Below are 27,897 nucleotides of genomic sequence, written 5' to 3' on the forward strand. Positions count from 1 at the left end.
ACCCACCAGGTCAGTCTCACTGGGACATGGCCATGTCCTAGGGCCTTGGCTATTGGTGACCGCTAAGCTAAAACCAGACTACAGACGACTACAGAGGGAAGGCTTGCAGTTCCCAGAGACAGGATAAGAGGCCAATGAGGCTCCTCCATTTGGGGAAGTGTGGTCACTCCCTACGACTGCAGGGCAGGATCCGCATCTCACACTCAACTGCCCCATTGCCCTGTCGCTGCCTGGGAGGTGCCGACTGTGGTACTGACGCCCAGAGAGCGTGGCTACGGTTCTTGTTCTTCCTCTAGTCTGTCACCAGTTCAGGTGACCTGCAGGGTCGTAAACTTTACTAGAGGTGGGATAGGGGAGAAATTGTTGAATATTCGAGTGAAGCAGAGCAAGCCTTGGTAGATGGGGGTGGGGAGGTAGAGAGGATCACAAGTTTAAAAACAATCTGTAATCAGCAGTTGTGAAATTCTTGCAGTGGGCAAAGCTCTTCCTTTGCATTATCTTCTTGGGGTCTCCGAACAGGGTCGTGTTACGTACTTATGGTGCCCGCTTTATAAATGAGGAAGTGAAGGTCTAGCTGGTAGCCAGTAATTGACAGGTAACGATTGACAGGGCTGAGATCCAAACCAGGTTCCGCCACTCCAGAGTCATTGCTCTTTGCTCCCCCCTCAGCTCTGCTAGGCATGAGAGCTCAGGGTCCCTGGAGGAGAGCAGAGAGAGAGAGAGGCAGGAGGGGATGAGAAACCAAGAAATAAACACAACAAAGGCAGTTTCTCTACAGTGTTGCCTTAGGACAGGCTCTGAGTCAGAGCTGCCAACCCTCCATCTGAGGAGACAAAAACCTGCCAGGAGTGAAAATCCAGCCTGCTGAGGAGTTTAAGAAATAATTTCAAGCTGGAAATTGCATTTTATCTTTTCATCCCCTTAAATTCAGACTTCAACGCCCCACAGTTGCCTTGATTTAAAAAAAAAAAAAAGAAAAAAGATTCCCACATTATAATTCAGTACACAGTGAGTCAGAAGTCCCTGTGCCTCCATGCTGAAAATGGCCAAATGAATTGGCTTGTGTCGGTAGACGCGACGTCTACCGGGTAGAAGGGCCTGTTTTCATCACATATTATTACTGAAGAAGAAGCAGGTCTGTGCTCACGTGCAGTGGATGATACTAGTCACTGGGGTAAGACACCCACAGACTGGGAGACTCTTTACCAGTAATTTCTTGGGACATAGTCTTTTCTAAATCTAAGGGCCAGGAAGACAAGATAATGGCCACTGAAATCTTCTAAGCATTGCTTCTGCCCAGAGAGCCACCAACCTGAACGTTCTAGAGGCAGTAAAGTAAGAGCGCCTTGGCTTCCAAGTAAGTCAGACCTGGGTTTCAGCCCCTCCCTGTTTTCATTCACAAGCAGAGAGACTTTTGGCAAGTTAATTCTCTTCCCTGAGCTTTGATTTACGTACTTCCTAGGTTTTATTGTGCGGATCAAACAAAATAGCCTATGTAATCAATAGTGGCTTAAACTTATGTGCTCAATCAATTAGAGTTCTTTAATCAAAGGCATCATGATTCAGTAGGAAATGAGAGACCTTGATCAGGGCAAGTAGAGCCAGTTGTCCAACCAAGAGACATTCTGATCAGAAACAGCCTAAAACAGAAGCTGGTAAAGGTCAGAAGTGAGCAAGAGTTAGATTGGCACCTAGGTTCAGTAGACTTCTCCTTCTATGAGCCCCAGAAGGTAAGACCTGGGCAGTAAGGGCAAGGGTGGTCCAGGGCATAGCAGGGATCCTCTGATTCACCACTGGCCACGTGCCAGCTCCAGCAGAGTAAACTGGTCAAGGAGACAGGCCGGAGGATAATATCCATTCTCTCCCAGGGCCTGCCAGAATCATGTCCCAGAATCCTGGGAGGCTGAGGGCCCAGAATGCCTAGCAGGAGACTGTTGCCAAGGATGTGAAAACTAGAAGCAAAACAAAGAGGCAGCTTGGGGATGGGCTGCTGTTGAGTGGAGAAAATGCTCCTCTTAACCTCATCCAAGAGCAGTCCAAGGGGAGGATGTAACTGAGGGCTAGAGCTGTTTCTATTCTTAATGGAAACCCTTGTGCTGCCATGATGGGGCCCATTAAGCTATCGCTAATATTATAAAACACCTATGTGACCAGCCGGGGTTAGGAGTGTGGGAGGAGATAGAGGGCCCCATTCTCTACAATAATTTAGCTCCCTGGAGATCTGGGCTTTGAGGCCTGGCCCCTTATAGAAACCATTTCTCTGAGTTATGGTCTAATGTTGATCTCAAGGCTCTTATTGAGAGTCTAAGAAATTGCCCCAGAACGTCTGCTTCCTATATTGCTATTATGTCATTCAGTATTCTTAAAACAAAAAGAGGGGCGCCTGGCTGGGTCAGTTGGTTAAATGTCCAACTTCAGCTCAGGTCATGATCTCCCGGTTCATGAGTTCGAGCCCCGCGTTGGGCTCTGTGCTGACAGCTCAGAGCCTGGAGCCTGCTTCTGATTCTGTGTCTCCCCTCTCTCTTCCCCCTCCCTGTTCTCTCTCTCTCTCTCTCTCTCTCTCTCTCTCCCTCTCAAAAATAAAATAAAAACATTAAAAAAAAAAACCCACTTCATTTAGCAAATTCCTTTTTGACAGGTACAGTAGAAAGGCCATAGACTTTTTAATTAAAGAGACCTGAAACCCAAATCCTGGCTTTTGCATATACTAGTGACAACTCTAGAAATGATGCACCTTTATTTCTCAAGTGGACGTAATGACACCTTACTGGAAGGTGCTCCAGGAACTACAGGTGCTATTATATGTTTACAATGTGCAAGACACTCTGCTAGAGCCTTATCCTCATCTCACTGAATTCTCACAGCAAACCGATGAGTCAGAGATCAGCATCACCCCCATTTGCAGGTAAGGGGTTACCTGCCCTGAGACATTAGGTAGATTGCCCGGAGTCTCACAGCCTAGCGGGGGTAGAGGTGACGTACATGAAAGTTCTTGGCAGTGATGGAGTAGGTGCCAACAAATGTTAGCTGCTCTGTCCTGCTTCTCTTACAGACCTGAAATATTCCTGTTTTAATGATAGACTGAGTTCTGGTCTTTCAAAGCGTTTTTCCTCTTTGATTCATGAGTAATTCAATTTCATGTGCAAAAACCAGTAACTGTTTCATGAATATTTTATCCCCCCAACTTGTTCATGGTTTTGAATTTACTATTTTAAAAGCTCTATTATAGGCATGTTTGCTGTAAACATTTTACATGCTTTTGGAAACAAATAGGTTACATATCCAAGATCCTTAGATGGGCAACTAGCTATGGGATGACCACAGCCTAGATTATCACATAGGTTACTTTTTTTTTTTTAATCCAAATACATTAGAATGACTGAATACAAATAAGGGTTGCCCTATAAACAGGAAACCTCCAGTGGTTAAGTCACAATTCAATGATAAATAATTCAGAACGCTCAAATGAGTCCTCTTTGGAAATGACCTTTAATGTCTGTGGCAGATTTTTTTCATCCTTAAAAATGATGGCAAATTCATGTTGAGGGTGAGGGGTTTAATTTTGGGAAACCTAAGAGTCAGAGCTAAAACTGTTGAGTAAGATTAGTGTTTAACCTAGGAAGGGTAGGTAGGCGCTGGCCCAAAGCCAGATGACTATTTAAAACACGAGACTGATTAGCTTTCTCGTGGGGCTTTGAATTAGCTATAAAGACTTCATCGAGTCCTGGCCAGCACACATTTCAGAGGAGTTTGCTTAGAGAGCCCCTGAAAAGAAGGTGGTCACTTGGGAAGGAGGGACTGCCCCTGTGTCAGGAATCAGGACTTGGAGGGACAATGACAGAGGCCAGGAGGGCTCACATACCAGCTATGTGAAGAGGGCACAGTATGGCCAGAGAGCATTTGAATTCAGCTTCTTGGGGGCAAAGGAGCATGGCAGGGACGATGCCAACAGTCACAGGACTCTTGTTTCCTTGGTTAGTACAGGTCAGATCATGAGGAGCTCTCATTTAAAGGGCCAACCTTGGGTGAAAGCCATGAAAGAGGAAGAAAATCCAACATAGAGGCCGAAAATGCAAAGGAGGAAGGATCTCAAGCTAATCTCAGGAGAGTCACTGGTCCCTGAGCTAAGTGTCACGGCATCTTCCTACCTTATTTTCGGACACAACTCAGTTTACCATGCCCACATCCAGCTGAGCAGGAATCTTCATTGTTCAAGTGACCTTTATGCTCTTGTTTCAGGGAATCCTTGTAACACCGAAGTAGGTGAGGGAGGTAATGTTGTGGAACCCACTTAATAGTAAAAAGGCCAAGACTCAGACAAATTGGTTCACTAATTGCCCGAAGCCACCCAACTTACTGTGACTAAACTGTCACCAGAACCTTGATCTGCTGTCCTCAGCTTCTGAACTTAACAGTTTGCTTTTCTATTCTCTATACCAACAAAGACAGAAATTCTGAGCCATGTTCTACAAAGAAATGATCCCAGTGGCCTTTGTGGTCTTTATTAACAGCTCTGAATAATATAAAATAGCCCCGAAAATTAGAGAGGCCTCTACTTGATAACTTGTGTCTAAAAACCCTGTTACATTTCGCACATGTTGAATCGTCTGTTGCCCTCTTCCTCTTGAAGGAAGCTGAAAGGGCAAAATAACATTCCTGGTGATTGTAAGCTGCACCTCCTTTTCATAGATACTTACAATCTCTGGTCAACATCCAGTGATTCTTACTAAAACACACGCCCATGACTGAGTCTCCATGAGTCATATTTGTTAGCCTGGCCGGACAAATTACCTGCAAGATGCAGAGAAGCAGGTCTCACTCAAGCTCTCCTGGCTACCCTTCATGCTCACCTCTCAGCAGGCCAAACAGGGGCCCAGCAGCGTTTGAGCTCTGACAGCCTTGAAACGCAAAATAAGTGCCTTCACTCCTAAGTCTGAGTTGAAGCCGAATCCCTAAATTTGCAATCCCTAAATTGCAAGGAAAGGCTGAAGTGTATACACACCGTAAGGATGGGGTGTCTCATGAATTTCTTTGTCTTCAGCATTGGTGTGATATCTGTAACATAGGTGGCATTTAGGAAGAACTTGAAGCGGATGGAGGAGTCCAAAGGGGACAGATAAATGGAGGGAGGGAGGGATGGAGAGAGGGAGGAAAAGACAGAAAAGAGGAAGGAGGGAAAGAGGGAAACCCGGATCCCTCACCCCACTGGCCTGGCCAAGCCTCAGTCTCTGTTCCTGGACTTTCTGGCAAGGCACAGAAGTGAGATCCCTCAGCAGTCATGTCAGCTCCAGCCTGCTGTCTTGTTTTCAGCCCTCAATGATTTTAATGAAGAACAGTTATAAAAATACGTGGTTTGTGTTCATAGAAACTGCCAAGGAACAGAGAAAAATGAAGACAGGGAGTGCATTCTACCCAGAGGCATTTTCACCTACTGGTGGTAATTCTTGACTTGCTCTTTCTCTGTGAGCCTTGCCCACCTCAGGAGACTTCATGGGTACAAAATAGAGGTACAAAGAAAAGAGCCACCTACGAGGCCTTGTGGCAACTGATTGCAAATTGAACTCTGTCTTCTAGACCCGTTTGTTCACTAAGGAGATGGCAGAGGTCATCATTCTCCCAGGGACACGTGTATCTTCTCCGTACCTCCTTCTGCCAGTCTGTCCCCATGACTGTGTGGACACAGTCATCTACAGCCAACTAGGTCCAGTAGGGATTTTCCATGCTATGACTTATGTAGGTTATTGGTTAATATATTCATTTTGCAAGTATTTCCTGATTGTCTACCATGTGCCAGGCACTGTGCATTATGTCCCATCCCTTCCAGCCCAGAAGTACCATGGAAAACACAAGTTGATGGCTGTGGCGATACCTCCAATGGCCTTTTGCTCATTTAGAACCTCCTGGACTTCTTCTCAGGCACCTGTGGAGAGCAGCAGACCCCTTGAACCCTCTGGGAACAAGATCTGTAATGGCTCCTAATTTACTAACACACAAAATTAAGACTTCTTTGCCTGGCTTTCAAGACTGGCATCGCTCAGCTGCATCAGACAAGCCTCTCCCTTGTTGCACAAGGATGCCAAATGCCTCTTAGCCTTCTGTATCTCCTTTTGGGTCTTTTCAGGGTCACTGCAAGCCCATGTGATGTCTCTGTACAGAACAGAAACAAGTGTCCCTTCCTAAAGGGGCTTCCCTTGCATCAGATAGAAGATTGTTCAGAACATACTAATTTTGTTAGAGCAAGACACTTAACTCTAATCTTCCAGGGAAGTGTCATAATAATATGCAAACTGTGCTCTCTACAGCATGAACACTCCTCTTTAGATCTGTTGTCATCAAGCACGTGTGACTGTATCCACTGGTACTGCCGTCTCCCACCCGAGTGGCTCCCTTTCTCATTCCTTCTATATGGTTTCTCTGCTTCACATCTCAAGCCCTTCACAACTATTTCCAGAGCCACTTATTCGTGCATCCCATAATTATTATTTGAGCACCGACTATGCACCAGGCTCTAGTCTAGGCACTGGGAATATAGCAGAAAACAAGATGCTCAAGGGCACCTGCTCTCATAGAGACAGACTATACACAGGTAAAGACAAGTAATTATAGAAATGGCAAGGTCAGTAAAGAAAATAAAAGAGTGATGGGCTAGCAAGCCATAGGGGAACTTCTTAAGATAGGATGGTTAGGAAAGGTGGCTCTGGAGAGCTGGTATGTGAATGAGAAGTCAGCCATCCAAGGATTTGGGGATGATTATTGCAATTATAAGGAACAGCAAGGGCAAAGGCTGTAAGGCAGGTCTGTGGCTGGCACGTCCAGGGGCCAGGAAGGTCAACCGCCATGGGCAGAGTAAGACTGGTAGGAAATAAAGTCAAAGAAGTAGGGCAGGGCCTACAGCATATGAGGTTTCAGAGATGTGTTAGGGAGTTTGGATTTCACTCTAGGACTTTAAACAGCATTTGAAACAAGTGAGTTATAGGATTTGATTTCTGCGTTTGAGAAATCCCTCTGAATTGTAGGAGCTAGAATGGATCAGGAACACCAGTTTGGTATGGGGCAGTTAGCCTAATGTCTAAGGCTTCCTTCCAGCTCTGACATTCTGTGATTCTGCCTTTCCAACAGGCCCCACCATGCATTTGGTTCTGTGTTCCTAGTTGCAAATGGAAGGCTCCATTTTAAGCAGAAGAGAGATTAATTTGAGATTTTAGGTAATCCGCAGGATTTAGGAAGAGGCTGGAGAAACGGCCATAAGACGGAGCTTCCGGGAGGACTGCCCCAAGCCACGTGGCAGGACCAGCTGGAAAAGGACATGGCAACAGCTGCTGTGCTGTGCTGTGCTGAGCTGAGCTGTAAAGGCTGGAAAGTCAGCTGGTCTCCAGATTCTGGCAGTGAGGTCACTCCTGCATCAGGACAGCCAGGGGACAGTTCTGTCCCTGCTGCTTCCATCCCACCACCAGGAGCACAGTAGCTTGAGGCAGGGGTTGGTCTCCACCAGGGCCTAAGTTGGAACAAATAGTTTCTTCTAAGACTCTAGAATGTCCTAGGGACCAGAGGTGGGAGGTCAGCCAGAGCCTGTATAAGAAAGCAGAAGTCCAAATACCATGACTAAGTCTGGATGCAAAGACCAAAGGAACCAGAGGTTCAGAATAAGTCTGGGGTCATAACCCAAAGTAATTGGGCTGAGAGGATGAGATCAAACTAACAGAAAGTTAGGCATCTGAGGGAGAAGAAGCAATTATATATTCATTTGCATAATGGCTAATGATCAACGCCTATTTCCCCTGTTAGACCACAAGCTCCATAAAGGTAGAAACTGTGCTGTATTTATTTGCTCACCATAAAACAGCTACAGAATGCAATACTACATTTTTTGGTGTTTATTCAGGGTCAACGTAAAAAACAACCGTGTGAAGACAGTGTCTATGATTTCTTTAGCATACGATTTCTTTTGTATTATGTTCCTCACTATAAAAAGCTACCTGACAAATTCTCTTAAAACTTAGAGCCAGCTAATGACATCTTATTCTTTGACCTGGGTTGTGATTTCAAGAGTATGTTTTCTTGTGCAAATTCATTGAGTTGCATATTTATGAGTTGTGCCTATGAGCCAGTAGATCTGACAATGCTGAAGGTACCATGGTATATAAGGATGCTGTTGGAGCCTCTGGAACATTCCAGCAGGAGAATCACAGAACCCTACAGTTGTGGAGCAAAGTTGTCCTTTCGTGTCAGAGAGTTAGCAAATTCTGTCAGGCCACAGGGCCCCTAGTGTATCTGGAGCGACTCACTGTGATCTGGGATTATCAGATCTACCGTAAGGTTGAGTGAACGTACTAGTAATATATCACACAATGGAAATGGCAAAATCAGGATTGGGCCTGGGCAGGTTCGTGGAGCACAAGTAAGCATCTTGAGCACATAAGCCCATATTCCCATGGCATCTACCTCTGTGTAACTTAGACATGGGAATGTGTCCCATGTCCCTCCCATTGTGTTCCCTATGACCAACAAGTCAAGGAGGAAAAATATTGGGGCTGATTTGTCCACAAGTGAGCCAATTATGCTGGTTTGAGCCAACAATGGACTACTGCTGCACTTTTGCTGCACTCAGGGATGACTGTGCTGGACAAGTAGCAAAGGGACATTCTATCCATGGGTATAAGTGCAAGAAATACAGGTGGGCATTTACTTTGTGTGGAGAGAGAAGCTGGGTTAGGATGTACACGGTAAATGACTTTGGTTGATTAGCGTCCAGGAGGAGCAAGCTTCAAAGATGGGAGATGAGGAATTGCGGGCAAGAAGCCTGTGAATGGACCACTGAAAATGAGTGCAAAGCATGTAGATCTTTGTTGCCTTAAATTGATGTCCATCAGAGAGGAGGCATTCAACAGACAGTTGGACAGTAGGCCAGCACAGCTTGTCTCCTGGATGTTAGCCACCCCAGTGCTTGCAAAATGGGCAGTTACTGATGGAGGCTACGCCTGCCAGCACAGACTCCTTCTTACCAAGGCTGATCTAGCTACTGTCTCAGCTGAGTGCCCAAACTGCCAGCAGCAGAGACTACACTAAACCCTCAACATGGCATCAGCCCATGATGAAACCAGCCACTGGAGACAGGTGGATTATATCAGAGCATTCTACCCTGCAGGGGACAGCCATTCATCCTTATGGAACTGATCGTGCGACTCTTGGTGTGGGTTCACGCCGCCTGCCCTCAGTACCTCTGCCAGCACCACACACAATGACTTAAGGCCTGATTTACCAGCATGGGATCTTGCACAACATCGCTTCAGACTGTTGGACCAAATTTTTAGCAAAGAAGGCATACCAGTGGGCACGTGATCACATGATCTGGTTTCACCGCAAACCTTCTTTCCTGGGATCAAGGGGTGAATATAAGATTGGCCTCTCTCGCCATCACTCCCAGAGACCACTTAGGGAATTTCGGCTTTCTGTTCCCACACTCTTGGATTCTGCCAGATTAGATGTCCTGGTTGTTGGCATGTGGGTGGGAAGGGACACTTCTACTAAGAGACTTTTAAGGGTTCCAAGTTAAGATTCCCATCTGCTCTCTTCGGGTTCCTCATACTGGTGGACTGATGAGCAGAGAGAAGAATGTTAGTGAGAACACTGACCCTGATTATCTTGAGAGGCACAATGGGGACAGGAACTCAAGAAATTCTTTACAGATGAGGAAACTGACACTTAGGAAAGTTAGGTGATATTCTCAAGATCACCTGGCATAGCTGGAGTTTGAACCCAAAGTTCTGCTCCAAGGGTTTTTGCATGATATCACTACTTCCTTCATGATAGCCTAATATCCAGTGTGGTTCTTATGGGCATGGATGGTTTGCTAACCCCTCTTATTAGTCATTTTCCCACTCAGGCCCTGTGTTAGGGCACAGAGAACTCAGAAAATGATGTTTTCTGTGACCCTGTGCATAACAGTATTTCATTGTGCTTAACCCAGTTGAGCACATCTGTTTACAATTATTAGGCTTTGTAAGTTTGAAATCAGGTAACAGTGAGAAGGGCCAGTGATGAGGAGCTGAGCTGAATCATGAAGTTCATTTCTCCTGCTGCATCAGCCCATTTCATGAGTACCACTGACTCCCAACTTTAAGTGAAAAATCAGAAAGAAGAGTTTGCTTCAGTCAATGGCCCAATTTATGCAGTAAGGTCCAAATAGTCTGGAATACCTGTTTAGGAAGCTGAACTGTCTTGGCCTATACCTTTTAAAAACCAGAGAAGCATGGCAAATCAAAATGTTTATCTGATAATGTTATAATGAGAAAAATATGCTTTGGAACCAGAAACAAGTTTTGAAAAACTGACTCAGAGAAAGGAGGAAGAACAAGAAATATGCAAACACCATTTGGTGATACTATTTCCAAGCATATAACCTCAGAAACCACATTTAGCTTAGCAGTATCTAAGTGTCAACCAGTTGGTAGTTGATTGGGTAGAGACTGAGCTAGACCTCACGATGACTGAGACTCCAGCCTCCTCCCCCTACTGCTGCTTCTCACTGGAGCCAATAGCCACTCTTCATCTGGCCCCTCCTATATCTTGTGATAGTTCCATTTACGCTTCAATTATTTCTTATTTGGGCAATTGGAGCCAGCTTTTCTTTCCAAAGAATATATAATACCTGTGCTATTGTATTTACTGCCAGAACCTTTCCTTGCTTCTCCACCTGACCTGCCTCTAATCATGACCACTTACTCCTAAATCCAAATGTCCTTCCTTCTCCTTTCCACAATCTCTATGAACCTAAAACAAATATGCTCCTAAGTGATTTGGTTTTCTTGTTCCATTCAACACCAACTCTTTCCTTTTGCACTACCAAAGTTTGGCATTACTGCCTATCCCACATCTTGTAGACTCCTTTTTTGTTGTTTTTTTGTTTTGTTTTGTTTTTTGCTTCAGAGCCTCCTCCCCGTGGTCAAGAAGGGAGGAATTACTCACCACCTGAATCCGAGAGAGAGGATTCACTCTCCCTCTGGCCCTTCCCCTTGCCAACTGATTGGAAAATAAATACCTCCAAGCAAAGCCAAACCATTTTAGTGGCAGGATCCAGCCAAGGTGTATCACCCATTCATCATTTCTGCCCCTAAAATCACACATGTAACTCACAAGACACTGGCTTTCCTTCTCTCTGTTGTATCCTCTGTGTTTCCCCAGCCCACACACTGCTGGTGACAATGAGATTGCAGCAACACAACAGAATTCTTAGGATGTGCTCACACCCAATCTTTAAGAAAGCTGAGACACTTGAAATTCTTCCCAGGTAGCTCTGGGAAGGCACAGCTGGTGCTTTGGCTGGCACACACCTGCCCCTGACCCTCCTCACTTTTGTCTCCTGCTCTGGGCCACAGGAATAATTTCTGTTGCTGCCAGTGAGACAGGAACATCTGTGCTAATGGCTTCTGCCAGCCCAGTCAGGGCCTCTGCCGTGGCCACCGATCATGCAGAGCTGGCCTATGTACCAAAGGCCTTGGCTCTCCATCCTTGACCTTGGAGGATGCTGCTGCTGGCGCCAGCAGAGAGAGCTGATTCTCATCAATGTCCCCACCACATCCACTAACCATCCACTCTCCAACACTCCCCAACTCACACCAACAAGGGTGCCATATCCTAGTTCTGCTGGCACAGTTCTGCTGACCCCTTGGGCTCCCTGTAGCTCATGGAGATCCTAGAAAGCCAATCTTTTTAGTTTTTATTTATTTGTGATTACAGTCCCCTAAACCTAATGCTCAGATATGAATGCATAGTTAGTGGGTCATTGGGCAATTGATTGATAAGTGCTTTAATTTAGAATTGCCCTTCCCCTTCTGCACTTACCAGCATGTCCCTTATCTACACCCTTGCTGCGCAGTCCTCCCTTCCTTAGAGTGGGTTCCACCTCTCATGTGGACGACCTTCAGTGGGCTCATCCCTCTTTAGTCCTCCCAGCATGCCTAGAGAGAACACAAGAAGCCCACTGAAAATTGCAGGAGAAAACCTAGGTATGAATGCGCGCCCAGTGATCAGAACTCTGATCCAGAAGAAGAAATGCTCTGACAACACCTTTCACTTGCAGAAGACTGAACACGGTGATTCTCAACTGATGGGCTGCTGCAGAAGAAAATACATTAGAAGACTCACTAATGAGAGTCCTGTTTATTCTCCCAGCCATTTGTTTCTTCTGAATGACAGCTTTATCCCTCAATTACAGCTCTTAGTAATTGTCTATGACTGACAATTTAGTGTTGCACAATTTCTTAGAATTCACTCTCCTGTGATTGTAAACAGTCAACATTTCCCCAGAATCAAAGTTCTTGCTACTACGCAGGGGATTATCTAAAATTAATAAGGGACCTTCACGACAGCACCAAGCTCAAGCCTGCAGACCGGCTTCTTCAGGCCTGTGCTCCCAGGCAGACATTCGCCGAAAGGACAAACCCCCCGTGTGATGTACAAATCTTTAAGCATTCTGTAACTCTTCCATGGTGCTCACCTACCAGACTCATTCAAATACTACATTCTCTTTTCCCAGGAAAAGTGAATTTCCCCTAAAAATTCTCTCATAAGCTATATGTCTTTCTTTTGAAGAGCTCTTATACTTTTATGTAAACCATCCATCAGAGATGTCTGTTTCTAATTGTTTTCTTACTCTTGGCTTTGAACTTCACACGCTTTCGGCCGATGCACCTCCTTAAATCTCTTTTTTCCCTGGGCATGTAGCATTGCTAATGCAAACCATGGTCAGCCCCTTGGGCCAGGTTTTATCTGCACAGCAATATCTTGATCAGAGATTGCAGTTCTTATATCCGGCTTGGATATTATTTGATTTGATTCTATTAGATCAAGTTCATGGTAGGCTGTCTTCTCTTTCCACGCTACACTGATTTTATTACGCTTTTTATATGCCAGTGGTTCTCAACACCACCACACTTAACCTTTCATCCGAGAACATCCCTTCAGCAATTTGTCATAAAATTACACACTGAAGTGAGCTTGGGTATATTCAGTCCTGTTTCTCTCTATCACAATTCCTGCCCCCGTTTTCAGACATCCAAATCCCGAGGACAAATAAGAAAGGGGGGAAAGCATAAAACTAGGAGTTAGGAGTCTTATATAAATATCACTTACAAGGAATAGTTTGGGGTAAATTCAGTTTTCCTAAAAAATTTCATTTGAGGGGGACCTGGGTGGCTCAGTCGGTTGAGCATCCAACTTCGGCTCAGGTCATGATCTTGCGGTCTGTGAGTTCGAGCCCCTCATTGGGCTCTGTGCTGACAGCTCAGAGCCTGGAGCCTGCTTCAGATTCTGTGTCTCCCTCTCTCTGCCCCTCCCCCACTCATGCTCATTCGCTCTCTCGCTCTCTCTCTCTCTCTCTCTCTGTCAAAAATAAATAAACTTAAAAATTTTTTCATTTGAATATATTATGAGAACTCATGAAGTTTTATGTTTCAGTCCCTTAAATTGTGTCTTTGAACAGGCTCTTAATTTCTCCATGCTTCACCTCTGTCCTGTGCAAAATAAGAACAATATTGTCTGTCCTATGATCTCATAGGAGGTATAATCATATGAGATGATTGCATGAGATGATTTCAAAATGTATAGAACACCACTCACCTGTAATTTGATAGTATGTTCTTAAGAAGGGCAGAAATAACATCTCCAGAAAAATAAGTTTCTCTTTCAATCCTGTCTCCTTAACTCTCAGGGCTGGTCTTAGGATACACAAAATAGACAGCTCCTGTGTGGTGAAATTCCAAGAGACTTGGAAAGCATCTTTAACCCAAAAAATGCCTTTGCCATCTGCTCATGGTATTTGAAATACAGTCAATCACCAAGGACGCATTTGTTAGAGATGAGGCTGGTAAAGAGAAGCTTCTGAAGGAGGAACAAACTGACATGGATTCAAATCTATGGTGAGAATTAAAAACTGGTTCTGGAACCTGTCCTAGGAGCAGGTTTGGATGTTAGAGAGTAGGTTGATCATTATTTAGTGTAGCGGTCTTCTAAAGACTTCTAAAGGATATCTCCACCCTGTATAGGTGACTATAGGAATTTGTGGGCTGGGATATTCAAAGCCGTCTTGTTAAGATCACTTTGAATCACTTAATTTCAGATATAGGTCATTTGAGAGACTCTAGTCAAGAGCTCCATAACTCAAATATCCACAGATACTTGAGGCTAGATGGGTCACATGAATATGTGAATCAGGCCAGTATGAGTAATAGAAGTGGTAGGGTCCGTGGCAAACTGAAGAGAGAATAAGGCTTCCTCACTGCCATTTAAACTCAAATCTAGGAGCACTGGGGTGGCTCAGTCAGTTAAGCATCTGACTTCTGCTCAGGTCATGATCTCATGACTCGTGGGTTCGAGCCCCATATCGGGCTCTGTGCTGACGGCTTGGAGCCTTGAACCTGTTTCAGATTCTGTGTCTCACTCTCTCTGCCCCTCCCTTGCTCATGCTCGTGTCTCTCTCTCTCAAAAATAAATAACCATTAAAAAAAATTCAAATCTAACTAAAAGTTGTGTTGATCCAACCAAATATGTCCACAGAGTGACCATATTTGGCCCCCAGGCTGCCATTGTGTGACATCTGACCCAACCCGCCTGTTGTAAAGGTGAACTGTGGATTTCGCCGCAGTCACCTGAGCCTAGAAGGCACAAGTGACAATGGTCCAGCTTGACTGTTCAACTTCCAGCTCCTCCCCTTCCAAGCGAACCCCAGCTGTTCCCGAGACACATCACAACTTTGTGTCTTCAGTCAGTATGTGCTGTCTGCTCTGCCCTTTCCTGGGCCCTCTTGCTCTGTCTCCTCCTAGGCTGCTGATCTGTGAGCTCTGGGAGACCCCCTGAAGCTAACACTGAAGGTGCCTTTGCAGAAACATCAGAGTCTGTTCCAGGGATGTCTCAGCAGCGCCCTCACTGCCCTCACCCCCCAGACTGCAGAGAAGGGACACTCACCCTCTGTCTGATTCGGTGCTGCCCTTTGGCACCCGACCCCCCAACGCCGCCCTAGGTGAGCCCCGAATAGCAGAAGTCCTCTTGTGAAAACAGCTCATATGGCTTCCTTTCTCTGTGCTCATTTCTCACATACAACTCTAGGATAAACACACAAACACCATCCATCTCCGTCAGAAAGAGCCAAGGCACAGGCATAGAGTAGACAGCGCCAAGAAACATTTTTCCCCACCCACCCCACCACCAAATGAACAAAAGGAAATCTGCAAAGACATTGCTCTGCCTAAAACATACAGAGCAGTTTACATTAACTAAAAGAACCCAGCTTTTCTGTTTAAAGCCTCAGCATTAAGGAAACTGTCACGTCAGTGCAATGAGTCAGGACTAGGTTTATATTTGTGCTGCTAAAGGTGTATTTAGTCCACTCTGCCTGAGCAGAGGAAAAGGCGTCCCCAAGAAGTATTGACTCTAACCTTCAGCATGACAACCAACCTCTAGCAGTTTTCAAGTAAAATGTTTCAGCTTCTACCCATAATACCTGCAACAAATCTTGGGGCTGAGTTTCAGTCAGCATATTTTGGCATATACCCATGAAGATTTTGAGACTTCAAGAGACTGAAAAGAAAACCCACAGAATGGAAGAAAAAATTATAAATGATATATCTGATAAGGGACTTATATTCAGAATACGTAAGAACTCTTATAACCTAGTGATAGGTAGATAACGTAGTTGGAAAGTGGGCAAAGGATCAGAAGAATAGGCATTACTTCAATAAAAATATTAAAAATGGCCAATAATCACAGATGTTCCATGTCATTAGTCATCAGGGAAAGTCAAATAAAAACTGTAGTAAGATACCACTTCATACCCAATAGGACGGCGACAATGGAAAAGACAGTGACAAGTATCAGTGGGGATGAGGAGAAACCGATACTCTTACACACTGCTGATAGAAATGTTGACTGGTGCAGTCTCTTTTCAAAACAGTTTGTCGTTCTTCAAAATGTTACACATAGAGTTACCATATGACCAGCAATTCCACTCCTAGATGTTTCACCTAAGAGAAATGAAAACGTATGTCACACAAGAAGCTGTGTGTGAATATTCATAGAAGTATTTTTCATAATAGTCACAAAGTGGAAGCAACCCAAATGTCTACTGACCAACCAATGGATACATAAAATGAGATACAGGGGCGCCTGGGTGGCTCATTCGGTTGGGCATCCAACTTCAGCTCAGGTCATGATGTCACGGTTCGTGGGTTCATGCCCCACATCGGATTCTGTGCTGACAGCTCCAAGCCTGGAGCCTGCTTTGGATTTTGTGTCTCCCTCTCTCTGTCCCTTCCCTGCTCACACTCTGTCTCTCTCTCAAAAATAAATAAACATTAAAAAAAATTAAAATGAGTTACATCTTCATAATGAAATATTATTGAGTAACAAAAAGGGATAAAATACTAACCCAGACTACAACATGGATGAACCTTGAAAACAGAATGCTAAGTGAAAGTATCCACTCACAAAAGATCACATATTTTATGACTGTGGTTATATGAGATATTTAGAATAGGAAGAAGGAGTGACTGCTAATTGGTGTGGGATTTCTTTGAGGGTGATGGTTGTACAATCCTATGAATATGCAACAAGTCACTGAATTAGTGCCTTAAAATGGGTGAATTGTATGGCATGTGAATTATATCTCAAAATGCTGTATAAAGTGTGTTTTTTTTAAAATAGAGAGTGTGACATGAACAATTCAAAGCCACAGAGTGTTGAGTGGGATAACAGGTTGACTCTTCCCAATTCCCAATTGTAAATAAGTAGTAAGATCTATAGTAAAATCAGTATAGATAAAAATAGGAATTGAGGCACAAATGTAGATATAAGTTCCAAAAATATTACTATTGTTGTTGTTGTTTTATTATTATCATCATCTAAATTGAAATGTTTAACTCAAAAAAATGTTGCAGAAATAGTACAGAGAATTCACATATACCCTTCTCCCAGCTTCCCCTAATGGTAATATCTCATTGAACTATAGTATGTTAAAGAAACACGTTTTAAATCACCTCCTAGTGCTCTCCCCCTGTTTTGTAACACATCTCTTTGTGGTTGAGAGTCTACCGGCTACCATCTGTTTTGTCCCTATTTTGAAATGTTTTTAAGTTTATTTATTTTGAGAGAGAGAGGGAGAGTGTGCGAGCATGCACACAAGAGGAGGGCGGGGCAGAGAGAGAGAGGGAGCGAGAGAATCCCAAGCAGGCTGCACACTGTTAGCACGGAGCCCGATGTGGGGCTTGAACTCATGACCATGAGATCATGACCTGAGCTGAAACCAAGAGCAAGACACTTAACTGACTGAGCCACCCAGGTGCCCCATCCCTACCTTTACATTTACCAAAACAGGACAGTACCTTTTTCACTATGAATGCCACAAACTGAACCCTGTTTGAAATTTCTGAGTTTGTCCCACATGCCCAGAAGAGGGAAGTTGTGCCACCATATCCCCAGCCTCCTTAAAAATGACCTTCAGGAAGACACAACCTTGCGGCCAGATGCACCCAGGCAGAGCACAGCCTCAGGCCCAGGGGCCCAGGCCACAGACAGTCCCTGGGCCCACAACTGACATCTGAGCTGGGAGCCTTCAGAAGGAGGGGGGAGAGAGAGCAAGTGTGAATGGGGGTGTGAAAAGCTGCACTTGAACATGTATCCCAAGGGTGGGAAGTGAGAAAGGAGGCTGATGAAATGTCAAGTAAAGAAATAGTAAGTCAACAGCTATGGATGGGCCACAGCAGCCTAACCAGATCTTGGGAGCAAATAAGGACAGAATGCAACCTTCAAGTGGCTGAAAGCAAACATGAGAAAAATGAAAAATCCCTGGCTCAGTGCCAAGGAGAACAGCCAACCAATTCTAGCTGCAAAGCAACATGCATAAAATGCAAGGAAATATTGAGTCACTCAAGTTGCTTTGGATAGAATAAAAAATATGTGTGGCCCCCTCCAAGGGGATGTGCAGGGCTCTCTTGCCAAGCTCTCCTGAGACCACTGCCCTGCCATCATCTTGGAGATGCCTTTAGGGTTCAGCCAGAAGTGAGGCAGCACAGTGCATTGGCTAACCCAGGCTTTAAAGTCATGCTAACACGCATCCCACCTATCACTTACCTGCTCTGAGCCTCAGTTTCCTCATCTATAAAATTGGAGTACTATTAATAACACCACCTAAGTAATAACAACACAACAACGTGGTTGTGAAGATATATGAGACGAAGCACAGAGAGCAATCGGCATAGCACTAGCTAAGAAATGTACCTATACGCAGTGGCTGTAATTAATTTGGGAGCGTTGCTCGTCAGTGGAGAAGGTAAACCATGCATGGCCTTAGAAGATCTCAGTTGCTCTGGCTGTGGATTCCCAATATCCCCTGTGAGCCCACCTTGATTGCTCTCTTACTGTGTCCTTAACAAGAGGAGTGGGCTAGGCTTAGGAACCTTCATCTCTCAACTGGTATGTCCCCATCTATAGATACAGAGCAGTTAAAAGAATCTTTAAAGGCATGGTAGGTGTCATTTTAACATCCTAGAGGAGGACTGCTGGGATCCAGAGAGAATAGAGGGCCCTTCCCTCACTTCTGCCCCGCCCCCCCCTTGGAAGCAGCCCCTAGGAGAGGCCTGGAACTGTGTAAACAGAATGCCATGGAGGTGACATTCGAAGTGGTCAGTGGGGAGAGATTCCTGCAACCATTCTGAGAAGTGCAGAGACTTCAGCTCTCAACCAGAGAATGGAAAGGGCAGAGGCTCGGCTTTTAGTTACGTGGTGCCTCCATCTCCCTGTGCTATTGCCTCATTTCTGTGTTCCCTCTGCAGAAAGTAAGCGAACTCCTCGACCACATTTATATGAAATATCTGGAAGAGGTAAATCCGTAGAGACAGGCAGATTTGTGGTTGCCACAGGGAGGGAGAGAGTGGGAGATGCAGAGAAGCAGTTTAATGGGTCCATGGTTGTATTCTGAGGGGATGGAAACATTTTAGAACCAGCTGGAGGGGTTTGCACAGTATTGTGAATTACCAAGTTGCCACGGGAATGTTCACTCTAAACGGGTGAACTTTAGGTTGTGTGAGTTTTACCTCAATACGTTAAAAAAGCAAAACAGCTCCCTGGAAAGAGTTGTCTCCAACGTTTGCTCTCATTGTTCATCTCTCACTTTCTCTGGACCTGATGCAGATCACGCTTTCACCTCCACGACTCCACCTGACCTGCGATTGTTAATGTCATTGTGACCTCTAGGATGCTAGATCCCCTGGTCACTTGTAACCTCGTGTGGCTGCAGGGGAAGTTGGGAGGTGCATTCTTCATTCTAGGCAGCCATGTCTCCACTAAAATCCAACTAAAATCAGCCTTTCTGTTACTAAACAGAAGGGGGGGATGGACAATAAAGGAAAATTAGCAGACTGATAGTCTTTCTGAGGGTAAACCATTTAAACTCTGGAAACAGAATGTACAGCCTCCAAATTTGGTGGGGGGAGTGGGATGGAGAAGGGTATTAAGAAAAACTAGATTAAGTCAATAAGAGATAGGAAAGAAAAAAAAAACAAGGAAAATTTTGGATAAACAGGAAGCACAAAGAGTGCAGAAACAATTCAAATATATAAATAGCCACAATACTATAAGTGAATAAACTCACAAGTTAGGAAACAGAGATTCTATCAAATAATTGGTCCATTTCATCTAAGTTGTCAAATTTTTGAGCCAAGAATTATTCCTTATATTCCATTATTATCCTTTTAATGTCCATGGGATGAAGAGTGAGGTCTCCTCTTCCATTTCTTGCCTGGCTAGAAGCTTATCGGTTTCATTGATCTTTTCAAAGAGGTAGACTTTGGTTTCATTGATTTTATTGTTTTTCTGTTCTCTATTTAGTTGGTTTCTGCTCTGATTTTTATTATGTCTTTTTCTTTCCTTCATTCTTTCTTCTTTTTTTGTCCTACATTGTATTTAATGTACACTTTCTCTAATTTCCTAAAATGGGATCTTAGGTTATTGATTTTAGAACTTTCTTCTTTTCTAACATATGCATTCAGTGCTAGAAACTTCCCTCTAAGTACTGCTTTTGCTGCCTCCTACAAATTTTGATGTTCTATTTTCATTGAATTGAATTGAAAATATTTTCTAATTTTTCTGAAATATCTTCCTTTGACCCATGTATTATTTAACTGTATGTTGTTTAATGTTCATATCAGGGATTTTGCCAGCTATCCTTCTGTTATTCTATTTTAAATTTGTCAAAGTGTGTTTTTATAGCTCAGAATTTGGTCTAGGTTGCGAATATTTCATGTGAATTTAAGGATTTGCATTCTGCTGTTGAATGAAGTAATCTCTAAATGTTAGTTAGATTAAGTTGATTCATACTGCTGTTCCTTTCCACTGTATCCTTACTGACTTTCTGACTGTTGTATCTGTCAACTACTGATAGAGTAGTTTGGCATCTTAACTGTATACTTGTCTATTTCTTGTAGGTTTATTAGTTTTTACCTCACATATTTTGACTTTCTGTTGGTAGGTACATATACATCAAGGATTGCTTGTGGTTCTTGGAGATTTACCCTTTTGTCATGATGTAGTGATTCTCTTTATCCCTGATGATTTTCCTTGTTCTGGAGTCTGCTGTAAGACAGAGGTCTTTATATTAGATACAAATCAAGATAAAGTTCTTTGCTACTTACTTACTAATAATCAACTGAAGAAAATTTTACACAGAAAGATTGAAAAGGCAAATGGGAAAAAGGCACAACTAACTGAAAAGATCTGGTGCAGTGATATTAAATACCAGGCAAAATAGAATTTAAAGTATGATTCTGTAGAATTAACAAAATTAACAACTTTAATTAATGAAATACATCTTAATCTAAATAAAGAAGGATACTATATAAAAATCAATATGATATTCTACCAAAAGTTATAACAAGCATTATATGTTTATGCACCTATCAACTTAACCTTAAAATACCTAACATAAAAGTTGATCTAATTACAAGGAGAAATTCATAAATCTGTAAGCATAGTGGAAGATTTTAATACACTCTTCTAGAAAGAGCAAGCAGATAAGAAAGTTGTGAGAATATATATATAGTTAACAGATTAAATCACAAGGGTGGAGATATTGATATATCTATATATATCCCTGTACTTACAAATAAAGAATATGTTTCTATTTTTCAAAAAGACACGAATCAATTACAAAAAAATGGCCAGGCATTAGTACTTGTTTTTTCTGTTCAAAGAATATTAGTCTCTGGAATGCTGGCTCTTGGATTTTAAAATATCTACTCTTGAGTAGGAACAGGTATGAATAAAGTAAGTCAAATTTAAGCAACCAAAGCTGCTCATACAGGTTGTTCCAAGGGAACACAGACTCAGAAATGAAGCCTCCCAAGGAAGTATCAAACTTTTCTAAAGAATTAATATCATTCAGAACATGTTCTTTGATAATGCAATTAAATAAGGAACATGAAAAATGTTTGCAAGCAAAAACATTTAATTAAAAGAAATACCACAAACCACAGCCCTCACCATTCTTGGGTAATAAGTCTTTTAAGTCACATTGATTCCAAAGAATAGTCCCTTTAACAATGTGAATATCCGCTCCTTAGTCATAATCCTGTAACTCCACATTCTTAGCCATTTTATTTATCTATCTATTTATTTATTTATTTAAACACTTATTTTTTTATTAATATGAAATTTATTGTCAAATTGGTTTCCATACAACACCCAGTGCTCATCCCAACAGGTGCCCTCCTCAATGCCCATCACCCACCGTCCCCTCCCTCCCAACCCCCATCAACACTCAGTTTGTTCTCAGTTTTTAAGAGTCTCTTCTGGTTTGGCTCCCTCCCTCTCTAACCTTTTTTTTTCCTTCTCCTCCACCATGGTCTTCTGTTAAGTTTTCCAGGATCCACATAAGAGTGAAAACATATGGTATCTGTCTTTTTCTGTAGGACTTATTTCACTTAGCATAACACTCTCCAGTTCCATCCACGTTGCTACAAAAGGCCATATTGCATTCTTTCTCATTGCCACGTAGTATTCCATTGTGTATATAAACCACACTTTCTTTATCCATTCATCAGTCAATGGACATTTAGGCTCTTTCCCTAATTTGGCTATTGTTGAAAGTGCTGCTATAAACATTGGGGTACAAGTGCCCCTATGCATCAGCACTCCTGTATCCCTTGGGTAAATTCCTAGCAGTGCTATTGCTGGGTCATAGGGTAGGTCTATTTTTAATTTTTTGAGGAACCTCCACACTGTTTTCCAGAGCGGCTGCCCCAGTTTGCATTCCCACCAACAGTGCAAGAGGGTTCCCATTTCTCCACATCCTTGCCAGCATCTATAGTCTCCGATTTGTTCATTTTAGCCACTCTGACTGGCATGAGGTGGTATCTGAGTGTCACTTTGATTTCTATTTTCCTGATGAGGAACGACTTTCATGTGCCTGTTGAGCATCTTTTCATGTGCCTGTTGGCCATCTGTCTTCTTTAGAGAAGTGCCTATTCATGTTTTCTGCCCATTTCTTCCCTGGATTATTTGTTTTTTGGGTGTGGAGTTTGGTGAGCTCTTTATAGATTTTGGATACTAGCCCTTTGTTCGATATGTCATTTGCAAATACCTTTTCCCATTCCGTCGGTTGCCTTTTAGTTTTGCTGATTGTTTCCTTTGCAGTGAAGGTTTTTATCTTCATGAGGTCCCAATAATTCCATTTTTGCTTTTAATTCCCTTGCCTTTGGGGATGTGTCAAGTAAGAAATTGCTGTGGCTGAGGTCAGAGAGGTTTTGTCCTGCTTTCTCCTCTAGGGTTTTGATGGTTTCCTGTCTCACATTCAGGTCCTTTATCCGTTTTGAGTTTATTTTTGTTAACACTTATTTTTGACAGAGAGAGACAGAGCACGACTGGGGGAGAGGAAGAGAGAGAGAGAGGGAGACACAGAATCTGAGGCAGGCTTCAGGCTCTGAGCTATCAGCACAGAGCTTGATGCGGAGCTCAAACTCACGAACCGTGAGATCATGGCCTGAACTGAAGTTGGACACTTAATCAACTGAGCTACCTAGGTGCCCCTACCATATTCAAACCTTCCTCCTTCTCTAGCTTCAGCCAGGAGATGGCCAAAGAAGCAGGGAAGATCTGACTTTTCTCTTCTTCCATGCCTTGCTCTCCTCTGTCTCTGCCTCCCTCCCAGGTTGCCTCTGGCCTGCAGAGTTGGAGGCTGGAAGGAAGGAAAGAAGGAGGAAAGAGACGAGGGTCAGGAATATTGCCTCTTGGCTGCACACACCTGTCCTGAAGATAGCACCGAGCACGGTGGCAGATGCCCTGCCAACTACTTCTTTCCCAGGGCACTCTGTAGCCTCCTCAGATATGGTCCCAGTGGGGTCCTTGGGTGACAACGGCCCTGAAAAGAAAGCAGAAGCTCACAGCTCAAAAGTCATTGACTCTTCTCAGTCAGACATTGCAATTCCTCCTTCCTGAGCAAGAGTGCCCCCCTCTTGGGGTCACATGGCTCCTCAGCAGTCCTCTTGGTTGGGATTCAAAGGAGCCCAAGGTCTGTCCTCTCCCTCATGGACCCAACCTGGTCCCTGAGAGGTGTTCATTCATCTTCACTCCACTGGGAGAGGAAGGACTCCCAGCTCAGGTGTTCCTCTCAATGTGGCAGCCTCACTCTGATCCAGCCACAGCCTTCCTGCTGGTTCTCATGCTCCACTAAATGCGGCAGGCATATTGCAAGGTGCTTGAGTTCTCTCAGGGCACCCTCTCTAGCTTGATGAGACAAAAGCAGTATCACTCTTCTTCTCCACTCCCAGAAGTGGGGTGGGGTGGGGTGGGGTGGGGTGGGGTGGGGTGGGGTGGGGTGGGGTGGGCGGGTGGGACACAGAGCTCTCTGGCATCTCCACATGGACATCTTCTATGGCATTGGCCTCTGAGTTGATCCTTCTAAATGGATGATGGACAAAGGTACCCAAATGAGTTATGTGCCACTTTTTTTAAAAAGTCTTGCATAGATGGATTAACCACTGTTTTGGAATCAGGGGTACTTGGCCTTTTGCCCTGGGCCTTTGAAGCCAGAAAGAAGTCCATTTTAATAGCATGTTACATAACCATCCTCATTATTAAGCAATGGGACAAATGTAGAAGGGAAGCTTTGCCTTAATGGGTCTCCACTTCCAGAAACATACATCACACATCTGCAAGGTATTCTCAGGTTTACTCACCTTAACTCCAAGGCACTACTGTTGTGGGCGTACCAGGAAGTCATGGCAGCAGGGAAGGGGGATCATTTGGAGCCAGGACAAGATCTAGTCTTTTCAGCTTTCCTCAAGTCAAAGCCCATAATTTTGAACAATTGGTTAGCATTGTGGATTTACAAACTACTTTCTTGTTTTTTTATTTTTCATTTTATACTCACAGTCACCCCTCTGTGTTATTATCCCAATTTTTTTTTCCTAAGAAGTAGTATATCGAAACTCAGAGAACTTAACTCTTATTTAAAGTTATGCAGCTGGTTTATGGCACAGAACTTGAACTCCTGCCCTTTGTCCAGGACACAACACTGTAGGCCTTCTGCACATGAGGCCCACACGGTTTTAGCTTCTTCTCACCAACAGGTTGATATGGAGTAGATTTTCAAAAAAACAAATTTCCAAAGAGCAGGCTGAATACTCCTGCTAGTAAACCCTATCATTCAAATCAAGAAGTTCCCCTAGATAATCACATATATATTTGGAACTGTGTATTGTGGAATATCACAGATATATGGTTTTCTAGGAATACATTTGTCATGTCCAGTGTTCTAGCTTGTTTCTGAGGTTGGAGATAAGTCTCAGAAAATATTGGTCCTAATAAGGAAGAAGCAGTAAGCAAAAGCTCCAGAGAGGGAGTGCGCCAAGTTGGGTTGAACAAAAGTTTTGATTTGTTTGTGATTTATCACATGTTAAATTTTCAAAATAAATGAGAACATTTGCCCTGAATTTCAACGGCCCCAATGTCTTGTGACTGCTTATGGCAATCTCCTTGTCAGCTGGAACGGTGCGGAACAAATAAGGGACTTCACGTAAGAGTGAGGGAGGGAATACAGCATGCATCAACGGTGTAGGGTGAGACTGCCTGGCTCCCGGATGTGTCCCTAATAAGTGATTTTGTCAGAGCACGCATTTACGTGAGGTGTAAGGCAGGCGTCGGGACTATTGCTGCTAGCCTACTCAGCATGATCTTTTACTGACTGTCATGCAAGTGACAACCAAGAATCCATAGCTGAAACAACAGAGCCTCCAGCTATTTTATCGTGATTTTTATCAGAAAAAAAAATTTAATTTTGTATATCCAATTGGATTCCAAGCAGAGGAAGGGAATTCTATGCATATATGTGGGAAACCAATTTTTTTTTTTAAGTTTTAGCTGCCCAGACCAGAATCACTTAAAAAAACACTTCAACAGCAAAAGTGAATTAGGGAGTACCTTGATCCCACAGGTATTCAGGAAGCTGAGTGAGGCCCGATACACACGTGCTGAAAGCGATGAACTGAGCTGCTCAGGAAAGGGAATTTCAAATTCTGAGCATGCAGAAACAGCACTGAGATTAAGCAACAGGGACTACATCAAGGTTCAGGAGCCTTTCTCTGTGTGCCTCTGTTGTCCATCTGCAAAATGGGGCTACCATGCAGATGAAAAAGCACAGAAATCAACAACTATTTCACAAGGTTTACTCAATAGTTTGCAATTATGATTACATAATATTCTGCCCATGAAATTTCCTGAATTAATTGAAGGAGAGAAAGGGGGAAAGTATCTGAATCTTGCAAGAGGTAGTAGGGTAGCGGGGAATAGCTCTTAGGACAGTCGCCTCGGTGTGATCTCTGTGCGGCCACTCTCTGGACACACGACACGGTCACAGAGATCATTTACTCTCCTCTGTGTCTCAGCTTTATCATCTGCAAAGCCTCATAGGGTTGTTATAAAGACCAAAAGAGTTTGTGCATGCAATGTGAGAACAGAATGTAGCACAAAATTAGTATTGAGCAAGTATTAGCTGTGATCATTCTTCTTTCTCATTGACACAGGTGTATATAGTCTTAACCTGAGGGAACACATTCAAGATGGTGGCCAAAGGAAAGACCAGGCAGAATAGTGCTGGCTGGATTACAAAAGTGAATTTCAGTTCTATCTAAATATTTAGATTAGCCACAATCAGTATTTGACGCCCCATGACATATGGATGCTGTGTTGGGTACTTTTGTGCATTATCTTTGGTGTTCTCAGCAATACTGCAAGGTAGATAGTAAGACAATTATTACTCTGCTCATTTACAGACAAGGAACATGAAGTTGGAATAAGGTGTCCGATTCCATACGGTAGGCAACAAAACCCAGATTCACACCCAAGTCCATCTAAGCTCCAGAGAGCCGGGGTCAGCGTTCATATGTGCTGCCGAACCGCTCTTTCCTGCATGCCCGTGTGGGACCAGGCACCCGTCTGGATGCTTATCTGGCTCCAACGTCTCTACCCCTCACAGCCCTGCAAGGTGGGCATTACTATCGCCACTTGCTTTCTCAGAGAGCTAAACCCAACTAAACCAAGCCTTCTGTTTACACTGTAGAGCGCTCACCGGTGACAGTGAGGTAGGAAGCATCTGACATTTTTCAGAGTAGGAATGGAGCTGGCATTGCTGAAACACTCGGATATATTTATTTCCAACCACACCAACTGGCACTCTGGCACCTCGTTTTGAATAATGAGCCTCATTCAAGCCGGAATGACTCATCGCCTGTCAGTGCTAACTAGTGAGGCTTGCCGGCTGCAGCCCCAGGCTCCTGGAGATGGTCCAAGGACCCTCTCTCATCAGTGCCAGGGGGACACCCACCTCCCCTCCCAGCATGACTGTGTCTCAGGGCTTAGATGAGTCCCCCCACCACTTGCAGCCACCACCCTGCTCCGCCTCGAGAAGGCAGTGCAAGAGAGCTACACACACAGCCTAATTACTCTAACTAATGGCCTGTCACAGCACAAGACACCGTGAAATCTTTACCCAGGGGTGAGTGCCCAGGCTTGCATGTTTATTTTTAATTATAACATCGCATAAAGTTACAAGAAGTTGGAATTTGCCTTGCTGTGACATTTAGGAGCCCCGAATCCCCTTGTCTTTTGTTTATTTTGGGTGAGTCCTCCCCTGAGGCGTGCTCCCCAGCGAGGCTGACCATTTGTGGTCATCGTACATCTCGTGTTTGCTTGGCTGCCACGAGAAGCAGCCCCGTGCGGTCGCTGGGTGTCTGTATCTCTTTGGAAGGTTCGAGAGGGGAACGGGGCTAAAGGCAGAAAACAATCTTGTATGATGAGGGTGCAGGGCTGAGCTCTGCCACAAAGCTGCTTGCTTGTTATCACTTCCCTGGCCTTCAGCTTTCAGATGCGGGGTTTTAAGTTATGGCTAAAATGGATGCTTTCTAAGGATCTTGCGATAATCTAATCTATCCTCTGACTCTAGAAACATCCCCACCAGAGACTTGCCAAGGGGAAGCTATTCTGTTTGAAATCCCACAGCGAGAAATATTTCCCAGCCCCTCCCTTCCTGGCCTTTCATGGCAAGACATTCCTGGCGTTGACAAGCTTTCTCATAATCAAGGTGCTTTCTTAAACATTCTCTTTTTAGCATTGTCTGTGCTTTTCATAAAGTCTGAGCCTATATATTACCATAAACCTGTCCCTCTGGGTTTTCTTATACTCCACGTCTCCCCACTTTAGCCTTCTCCTAGCCTGAAGTCCGCTTCATTGCTTGCTCATAAGTGTTCCCTTTGGTCCACAAGGAACTTAAGCACTGTGCCTCTTAAGAGACTGCCCTCTTAAGAGTTAAGTGGAACGGTTAACAAAGAGCATTCCATGGAACACCTGTGACTGTGAATA

The 27,897-nt window shown here is 43.9% G+C and overlaps 1 protein-coding gene and 1 long non-coding RNA gene across 4 annotated transcripts in view; one reads left to right on the top strand and one right to left on the bottom strand.

Annotated features, from left to right (window-relative positions):
• Nucleotides 1-27,897, top strand: part of LOC125146765 (uncharacterized) — a 325,550-nt gene that overhangs the window by 287,484 nt on the left and 10,169 nt on the right. The gene's annotated exons all lie outside the window — the stretch shown is intronic.
• Nucleotides 472-27,816, bottom strand: LOC125146768 (uncharacterized). 3 transcript variants are annotated; one of them, XR_007144887.1, is made up of 6 exons: nucleotides 27,688-27,816; nucleotides 25,462-25,656; nucleotides 20,488-20,616; nucleotides 15,828-16,016; nucleotides 11,842-11,957; nucleotides 472-697 (listed from the first exon to the last, which is right to left on the bottom strand). It is a non-coding gene; the product is annotated as an uncharacterized LOC125146768 (long non-coding RNA). The 3 variants fall into 3 exon arrangements; XR_007144886.1 differs by having other exon boundaries at nucleotides 20,488-20,619; XR_007144888.1 differs by lacking the exon at nucleotides 25,462-25,656 and having other exon boundaries at nucleotides 20,488-20,619.

Source organism: Prionailurus viverrinus, chromosome D1 (assembly GCF_022837055.1).
Source record: "Prionailurus viverrinus isolate Anna chromosome D1, UM_Priviv_1.0, whole genome shotgun sequence".
Taxonomy (NCBI): Eukaryota; Metazoa; Chordata; class Mammalia; order Carnivora; family Felidae; genus Prionailurus; species Prionailurus viverrinus.